The sequence below is a fragment of the Siniperca chuatsi genome, linkage group LG3 (genome assembly GCF_020085105.1).
Source record: "Siniperca chuatsi isolate FFG_IHB_CAS linkage group LG3, ASM2008510v1, whole genome shotgun sequence".
NCBI lineage: Eukaryota > Metazoa > Chordata > Actinopteri > Centrarchiformes > Sinipercidae > Siniperca > Siniperca chuatsi.
Window position 1 is genome coordinate 6,813,884 of NC_058044.1, and position 8,953 is coordinate 6,822,836.

General features: G+C 38.4%; 1 long non-coding RNA gene across 1 annotated transcript; it reads right to left on the reverse strand.

Moving 5' to 3' along the window:
* Positions 1-455: 455 nt before the first annotated feature.
* On the reverse strand, positions 456-8,634 carry LOC122872080. The gene is made up of 2 exons (XR_006377008.1): positions 6,593-8,634; positions 456-3,052 (listed from the first exon to the last, which is right to left on the reverse strand). It is a non-coding gene; the product is annotated as an uncharacterized LOC122872080 (long non-coding RNA).
* Between the last annotated feature and the right edge of the window lie 319 nt (positions 8,635-8,953).

Consider the following 8,953-nt stretch of genomic DNA (forward strand, 5'->3'; position numbering starts at 1 on the left):
ATTAACCTTTGGTGTGTGTGCATGCGTCTATCTGTGTGCGTCTGCATGTACAAGTGTGTTTAAAGATATAGTAAGAAAGAAGTAGGCCAACGCTGCTGTTTCAACAACAGTGAAAGTACAAAAGAGAAGAAAAGGCAACAAGAGAAAACACAATGAAATTCTGTCCGCTGCACGGTGAGGCAGACTGAGAATATGTGCATAACAAACCAATTATACCTCATCACAAATGCACCGGAGTAAAAAGGCATCAGTGCATGAAATAGTCTATTATGATAAGAATTAAAATAGTCTATCACGATCAAATCTAGAATATTGTGTTGTGATAAGAACTAAACAGTCAGAATGCGAATGTGGTACACGATCACATCCTCTGATATGTCCCCCAGGTTTCACATCAGTGGAAACGCCTGCCAGCGAGGCCCATTTAAAACAGTTAAAACACAGCTTTGATCACATTAATGGAAAAGAAAGGCATAACTTTTATTGCTTAGTTAGCTTGTGCTATTTTCACTACACCAAAAAGAGAGACAGAAACAGGAAAAAGTGAACAAGTCCTCATAACTAAACTAAGTTGACCCACAAAAATGACCCACATGGTCATTCCAAATACTTATATGAGCGTTTCCTGATCAGCTGCCCCGATGATTAAACGGATACTTCACAGAAATCTAGCCTTTGAGTATCAAATACTCAAATACAATAGGCTCAAAAGGTGTCTATGGAAGGTTCGTAGCTTGCTCCATCACCAAGAAAGGTAGCTATACACAGACTGGATTCACAGCAGGTCCAAAACCTCATACTCCTGCAACATAATCCACTTCTCTGCTGTTGATCTCTATGTTCAGCATGTATTCACCAAAAAATCCTTGAGTACGATACCGCTAGTTAAGCTCCAAAGCTATGGGGAAGCAATAGTAATACAGAAGTATTCAGGTATGTTGCGGAGATACTATTGAGTATACTGAACATAGATTGGCTGCAGGGATTATTTAAGAAGCTCCCATCATTTTGGCACGTTTTTTGGCGTCACTCTGGTTCATGTTTGGAATCCATTGTAACTGCTGTTAATGCAATCTGACCACAGCTGCCATTCACTTTGAAGGTAGAAGCTACAACAAGGAACAACTGTCTAGCTAGCTAGACATATTTGATACAATTTGAGCAACAGAGAAAGACTTTTGCATCTGGATTTCGTCAACATGATCTTCGCAAGCATCTTCATTAAATGTAAACCCACTGAAAAAGATGACAGGATCCCCCCAGAGTCTAAATGCTGTTGGTGGTGGAGTCGAGTGAATAGGTGGAAAATGGAAAGAATCACGACGAGCAACAAACAGTTTGTTCAAGGGGACGAACTGACTGACCAGATAAGAAGAAGCAAGAATTTTTGGTTATGTTCTGACAGCGTGGGAAAGTGGAAGTGACGTAGAAGGTTTGATGGCAAGAAACTGAAATTCACCCTTATAGGAATTAAAACGTTAGAGAAGCATAACTTCCCTGAAGCTTCGTTGAGTATCAGGACAAGATGTTGACAGCTTGTTAATCAGACTGAATTGCCTTTGTGTTTCCACATCATTCTTCAGTCATGTTAGCTGTTTACTGTTTGTTAGGAGGGATTAGTTTACCCTAATCAGTGAGTAGTGAGTGAGGTATCCATCCTGTCAACATAATTTTCAGTCGACATACTGAAGAAGCTGCAGTAGCTGTTAACTATCTTAACATTTGCCATGTTGATCAAAGAAATATGCCAATTTAAAAGGTGTTATTTCTGTAAGTCAACTTACAACAACCTGTATAGCTTTGTCTATCTCATTTACGCTTGTCACCATTTTTGTGACAATTTTTCCTGTGATTGACTTAGTTGCTCTTGCAACCAGGGAAACAGCCCAGATGGAGTAAACACAGCACCAGACCTATTTGAATTGCTGAAAAAAAATCAGATGCTTTGTATACCCAACCCTCCACTTCAACCTCTTCCTTTTGCTGCACTACAAGAACTACTTCCTACATTGGCATCATACATGAACATACATTGTTTTAAGCTGTTTGAACAAACAACCAATGATGACATTTTTCTATGGAGGACAGTCTCAAACTGAAGGTAAGAAAAAGAGAGAGGTGCGTAATTCATGCTGACATCGTATCCATGTTATACTGAAAATTTGTGGGAGAGACAAATTAGATATGTCTGTGTGAGTGCTAATGTGTGTGTGTGTGTGTGTGTGTGTGTGTGTGTGTGTGTGTGTGTGTGTGTGTGTGTGCGTGTGATAGATGGCCTCTCTAGCTCTGGCAGATGCTGTAGAATCACTCAGCCACGCCAGCTCGGCTGGTTACCGGGGGCAACCCTGTAAATCTGACATTATGGGCTGTTGACAGGAGAAACGGTTGTTATCATAACCCACAGTGAGTTACAGGAAACACACACACATCTCTCAAGTTTTCAGTATGACGGGAATATAGCATTACACACACGCAGATAGACTGAAAGTGAGAGTATGAATGAGGTATTTGGAGATAATTTAGATTTACAGGTCAACAGCATATAAAGGTATGGGAAGTGTGTGATGTAACCAGGTGTGTGTGTGTGTGTGTGTGTGTGTGTGCGTCTTTTTGTGTGTGTTAGGGGTCAAAGGGAACAATGTCTATATGTTTTATATCTCAGCAAGAGGGATGTGATAGAGTGAAGTGATGAGTGTGGGAAACCTCACGATGAGCAGGTCACAGGAAACAAGATATCTTACCTGGCCCTCGCTAATCCTTACCATGAAATGATCTATACACACACACACACACACACACACACACACACACACACACACATCCATGCACCATACACACATGCTGCTACGCTTCCAGTTTCATGTCACGATTATACTTTTTTTGAACCAAAATATTCCCACTTTCTGTCTGTCCGTCTTCTTTCTTTCTGTTGGTCTTTTTCCCTCTTTCCTTTTTTGTCTGTCGCTCTCCGTCTGGGTGTTCCAGTAGTAATGGGGTGTGCTGTGGGAGCAGCAGGAATGGCCATTACCCTCCATGGATCACTGGCAGAGGCCTGCACACAGTGGACTCAGATGAGAGAGGGAGAGGGAGAAGGAAGGAGCAAGGGGGAGGTAAAAAAAGGTACCAGAGGAAAAAAAAAACAAATGGGAGAAAGGAGCAGGGCATGAAGAGAAAAGATGGCAGAAGGAGCAGATATTATTTCATGCAGTTATTATAATGAAGTCATTCCACAACATTTGTGATGATGGAGAATTTCTAAGTAGGAGCTACATTAAACCGCTTGATGGATTCGATGCAAATATAATCACACACACATACTCATACTACACAAAAAATGTTCTAGTTGTGACAGAATTTGGATGGAAACGTGTCCAAACATGCATCAAACCCACAGAATATACATTTTTTTAAATCAACTTAACGTGGACACATTTATACTAAACAACATATTTCATTTGTTTTTTTTTTCAATAATATCCACTCCTGGCTACTAAAGCATGATTAAGAGTTTTAAGGTTTTGTTTAGGCAACTCAAAGCACTTGAGTAAGGTTAGGGAAAGATCATGGTTATGGGTAAATAATTTGTGAAAAACTCAACGCTGACTTGAAGAACCAGGTAGGACGAGTTGATTTGTCAATATTTATCTTCCGATCTTTCCCTAACCTTCGGCGAGCGTTCAGACCAATATCAGCCCTGCATTTGAAAACAACACAAGGCACTCTGTTGGCCAAATATGTTCTTTGTCTTTCTTTCAGAGAAGAAAGACAAAGTAAGTTATGCTGGAGGAAGATATGCACCATCCAAGTGGATTTAAATCAAAAGTTATTCTTATTATTTGGTTACTACTAATCTATAAAGTATAATAAATTATTTATTAACCCTTAATGATGCCATTAGTTACAGCTTATAAACCCCATAACGTATGCCTTTTAAGAAAGTGATACGGAAAGAAAGAAAGAAAATATATGCACAAAACAAAGGAAGTGATGGTGAACCATGTGTTAAGCATACCACACCTCCTCCCAAAACCAGAGCTGTAATGAGAGGACTATGCAATTGTCGTCATTCAGGGTCTCGTGCGGGCCGCAGCGGTGTGTCAGGTTATACCGGCACTGACCTTTCTGTTGTAACACCCCCAGTATAAAGGGAAGTGCCACACAAAGAGCTCTATTAACAGAGAAACCAGATATAATGGGGAAACAAGATGGGCCTTTAATGGGGACAGGCAGGGCTGTCAGCATGCATAATGTAACAGTTGTGTTAAAACAACACTGGGCTCTATGTGCTCCCCCTTAAAACACACACACACACACACACACAGAAACAACCTTATATGAGAGACCCAAGTTATTAATTCACACATTGGTCTTCATCTATGAAATATTCTCCATGCACAGCGCACATTTCTCTTGCAAGGATTGGAATCATTGTTGTGTGTAATTATGAAGACAATGTTCGGAGGGATTATCAAAGAAGTAAGGGGGAAGATAAGAAAGCGGCAGATGAAGAGGGTGCGGGGACGAGAAGAAAGGGAAGTAGAGGGGGATAGAGAGAACGGAGGAGGTGGTGAGAATGAAGAGACGAGGACGGAGAGAGGAGGGGAAAGATTACTCCTTCTCTCTGTTTGTCGAGCCATCGTTCCCTCTCCCGTCTCCCTCCTCCCCTCTCCCTTCTCCCTCGTTCCTTCTTTCTCTGTATTAGCATGATAAAGACGTGGTGGAATAGGGCAGCCGGCAGGTCTTTGGACATGGAGACAATGCTATCGCCAGAACAGGCGTCTACAGCGGGGGAACAGCCACCAAGGGACTATACACCAACAACACACATACATGAACACACACAGACACATGTACCCACTGATACAAACCCATGTAGACAGACAAACATGTAAACACTATACACAGAACTGTGGATTATAATCCCCAGGAGGACTTAAACAATAAGAGGTAACATACAATCAAAGACAGCAGAGTCTCTAAACTGCAAGACACAGAGAGATGTAAACATAGTAAAGGAATACACAGGAATATCCCTTTAGTTGTTTCCTCATTCATTTGGTAAAGCTGTGCTATCTTGTTGAAAAATTAGTTGTCCTTAACTCAACCGGATTGAGCAATCTCTGGCACTTGGATGAAGTATGATAGGCCCAATATAAAATAAGAAATCTACTATCTGACAGCTGTAGTTACTAGTTACTTTTCAGATTAAGATTTTACATATAAAGTCTATAATAATCTTGTAAAATATGCTGCATTTTTGTAGTTCAAACTACCCTTCAGTAAATAAGGCAGTAAGAATTAGCTACACCTCAACCACCTACAAGTGCTGCTTACTTACAACTGCTTGCTAACCTGCATGAGTACTTTTACTTTTGATAGCCTACTTTAAGTGCATTTTGCTAATACGTCTGTACTTTTACTTAAGTATAATTTTGTATGCAGGACTTACACTCCGTAATGGAGTCTTTTTGCACTATGGTATTGCTAATTTCACTTAAGTAAAGGATCTGAGAACTTATTCCACTACTGCCAATCAGTTGAATGAGTTTGAATGTTTTCCGATTATAAAATGCTGTCAGTATAGTAAATGAAATGTTATTTGAATTGTATATTTGGTGAAATTATTATATCAGTATGAATTTTTTTTTAAACATTGTAGTTGTTTCAATGAAAATGCAGTGACTAATTAAGGAAATAAAGGGGTATTAATAACAATACTAATAACAACAGAACTTCTTCACAGGAGACATTTTGACTTGTCAATAAAAGCACAGGTGTTACTAATGAAACTAACAGTGGCTCGGTTCCTTTTAAGTGCTCCAATAAGCCATGGTGAGACAGCATGGCAAATCTAAATGCAAGGCAACCTTTATTAATGGTATTGATTACACATGTGCTTGTTCTACTATGAGATGTCAAAATATCTGCTTTGAAAAGGCCTATAATTAAACAAAGCCAAAATTAAGCATAACAGTTGAGGACATTGACCACTTCACTCTGATCACTGGGGGCACTACAACTTCAGCCAAAAAGGGTGTGTCCAGATTGAAATGAATAGGAAATACTAATTTTTCTTGTATTTGAACATTAGTCAGCAATGGTTGGTCAAATACCACAAAAATCAATTGTGTCCCCAGAACTGTAAACAACACACAGATGAGCAAGTCTGATTTAGTTCTGCAAAGACTTTACCACATATTGTAGGATTTCTGGTTGTTTTTACATGACCTGTAGGGTTTTTTTTCATCTAAAAATGTTGATGTTTATTCTATATGTTAAATGTTATATTTATTTATTGGGCATTACACAGTTCTTTTTTTTATAATGGAAAAGTGTATTTTTTCACTTCAATCAAGACAAATCTATGCAGTGTTGAAAATACACTTTCACTCTTGTTTAGTGTCTCAATATGCACCCACCATCGTCAAGAATTTGGTGGAAGTTCATAATTAAGAAACCATGTGGTCAGTTAAAAACACAATCATTGTTTGTTGTTGTTATTGCCCAAAGACACTAGGAAATGCAAATGAAAGAAAATGTCCTTTGTTTTTGGGTGAGCCAATTAAAGGGATGTCTGTGCTCTTTTTCTCACCCTCTATTGTAGATTATTACTGTCATGAACCTTCCTCCAACTTCTCCTCCTCTTCCTCCTCTTTCTCATCTGTTTATCTGTCGGTGTCGTTCTGGGAACATCATTAAACATTACATCAATAAGCAGCTAGTCATGCTAATCTGTGAGACACACACACATACACAAACCCATCCTCTACGGATTGTGTATCTTCACAGATCTGGAATGTTCTCCAGGTCAGACACGGAGCCACAGGCCCTGTGGGACGCCTGGCCACCCCACCAGTGGAGCTCCGAACTGGGGCACAACGTGAAGGGTTCACGTCCCCTCTTTTTCTGGAGAAAAGAAAACATTATGGGCCATGGCAAATATACACACATTTACACTAACACACATACAGGCACACTCAAATGCAGACACATACTGTACCATGTGTAAACATACTGTACGCACCAGCATGGATCACGGCCAGTTCATGAGCCTGTGACGGTCGTCCAACCATAACACACACAGGCCACACGCGACACTCACACGCACTTTCTGTAAAAACATACAGAACTGTACAAACACTGCAAGCTCATGAGCGGGAACGAACACACACACGAGAAACTTCCATTTTATGGTTTCAAAGGCCCCATTCAGTGACAGTCATCAGTGATTTTCAATCTGTAGCTTGACTGATGCAACGTTTGTAGAATCAGTTACTAACAAAATGGCAAAAGGATGTTATAAAGTATTTTGATGGCAAAATACTTGATGCTGGAGAAACAGAAAAACACCAAACACTTCATATTAAAACCGCCACTGACACTGATGTTACTAAAACTACTATAAAAACTGCTGCAGTATAAAGAATTTTAAGATTTCAGAAAATATTTTAGAAAACACCTTAATAAAAACAGATGACGCAAGCCACCAGGTTGGTGCCAAACCTGCAGAATATTAACATTTCTTCATAATAATACATTCATTGTCAGCAGACTATAATAATCAAAAAGATAAGGCTTGTCATACCTGTCCAAAAACCATCCACAAATAATCTGCTGGATTTGTTATCCTGATCACTTCTGCATATGCACAAATATCATATTTAAGCAGCTAATCAACTGGCAGAAAATAATCCTGCGATCGAACCAAAGCTGGAGCGAAATTGTGAAATTAGGGCAGCAGAGCAGCTAATAGTGAATAATACGCTCTCATTTTCCAAATTCAGTGTTGAGAGAGATGAATGACTCGTCTCTAGTTACACTGTATGTCTGCCTGGTTTTCTAACAGATGGTAACAAAGAAGGGTGAACCAGCATAAGTTAAAATGAGTTGTTAAAAAACTACATTAAAATGATAATTACAGAGAACAAATCCCATCAGCAAACAATCTGTTATTATTAAAATCTAATCTAAAAACCCGCTGGCATGTTCGACTGTCCATGGTAATTTATTATTTATTTAATTTTTCTTTCCAGAATTTTACAGCTTATACATAACTTTTTGGTTTATAGCCAGTTGTTTTTGCTTAGTGATTAACAGCAATTTCCCTCTTATTTATTGTGTATTTTGTTGTATTGAACTGTGATATTGTTAAATTATTGTTAATGTTCATTTTTCCAGGAAAAGAAGAACAAACAAACAACAAAGTACAGCAATTAATTGCATATTTTAAATAAGTGTTGGCGAAGCAAAGAAACTTAAAGGGGCTTATTTGGCAGATGCTCTTTATTTTATTCTTATTGAACAGATACTGTGGTATTGAGTGCAAAAAGTAAAAACATTGGTAGGCCATTCGATCCCTTGTTCCTACTATCCACATGTCAAAGTGTCCTTGGCAAACACTCTACCTAAAGGTACTCCTAATTTATGTATATGGGAAAATATAAGTCACTTTAGAAAAAACATCTGCCAAATGAATCAGATTTAATTTCTTGTATTGTTAAACACAGAAAATGGAAGAATAACTGAAAATTATAATCAACTACTGTACAAGTGTATGAACTAAGAAAATGTTTAATGAGCCAAGCATGTAAACAAACAAAGGTAACCTTAATCTTAACCTTAATCTGGTTATGCAATGACATATTTTAATAAAATCATTTCTCCTTAATGTGTTTTAAGTATGAAATTATTAAATAATCCATAAAAACAAGATTTTCAGCTGGTGTGAAATTGCTCGTTACAGTGTAACAAATTTGGCATTAGCTAAGTTCTCATCACAGAAACAAAATGTGCTGCTCACAACTGGGCATAAACTGCATTTTAGATTATTCTCTATCCAGTAATAGAGAACAAATTAATCACAATAATTTCATTCAGAATGAAGAAATTTGCTCCATATAACTGTTTAAACCAGCTCCTTTTCAGCGCAAATGTTACAATGGGCTAGTTAGAT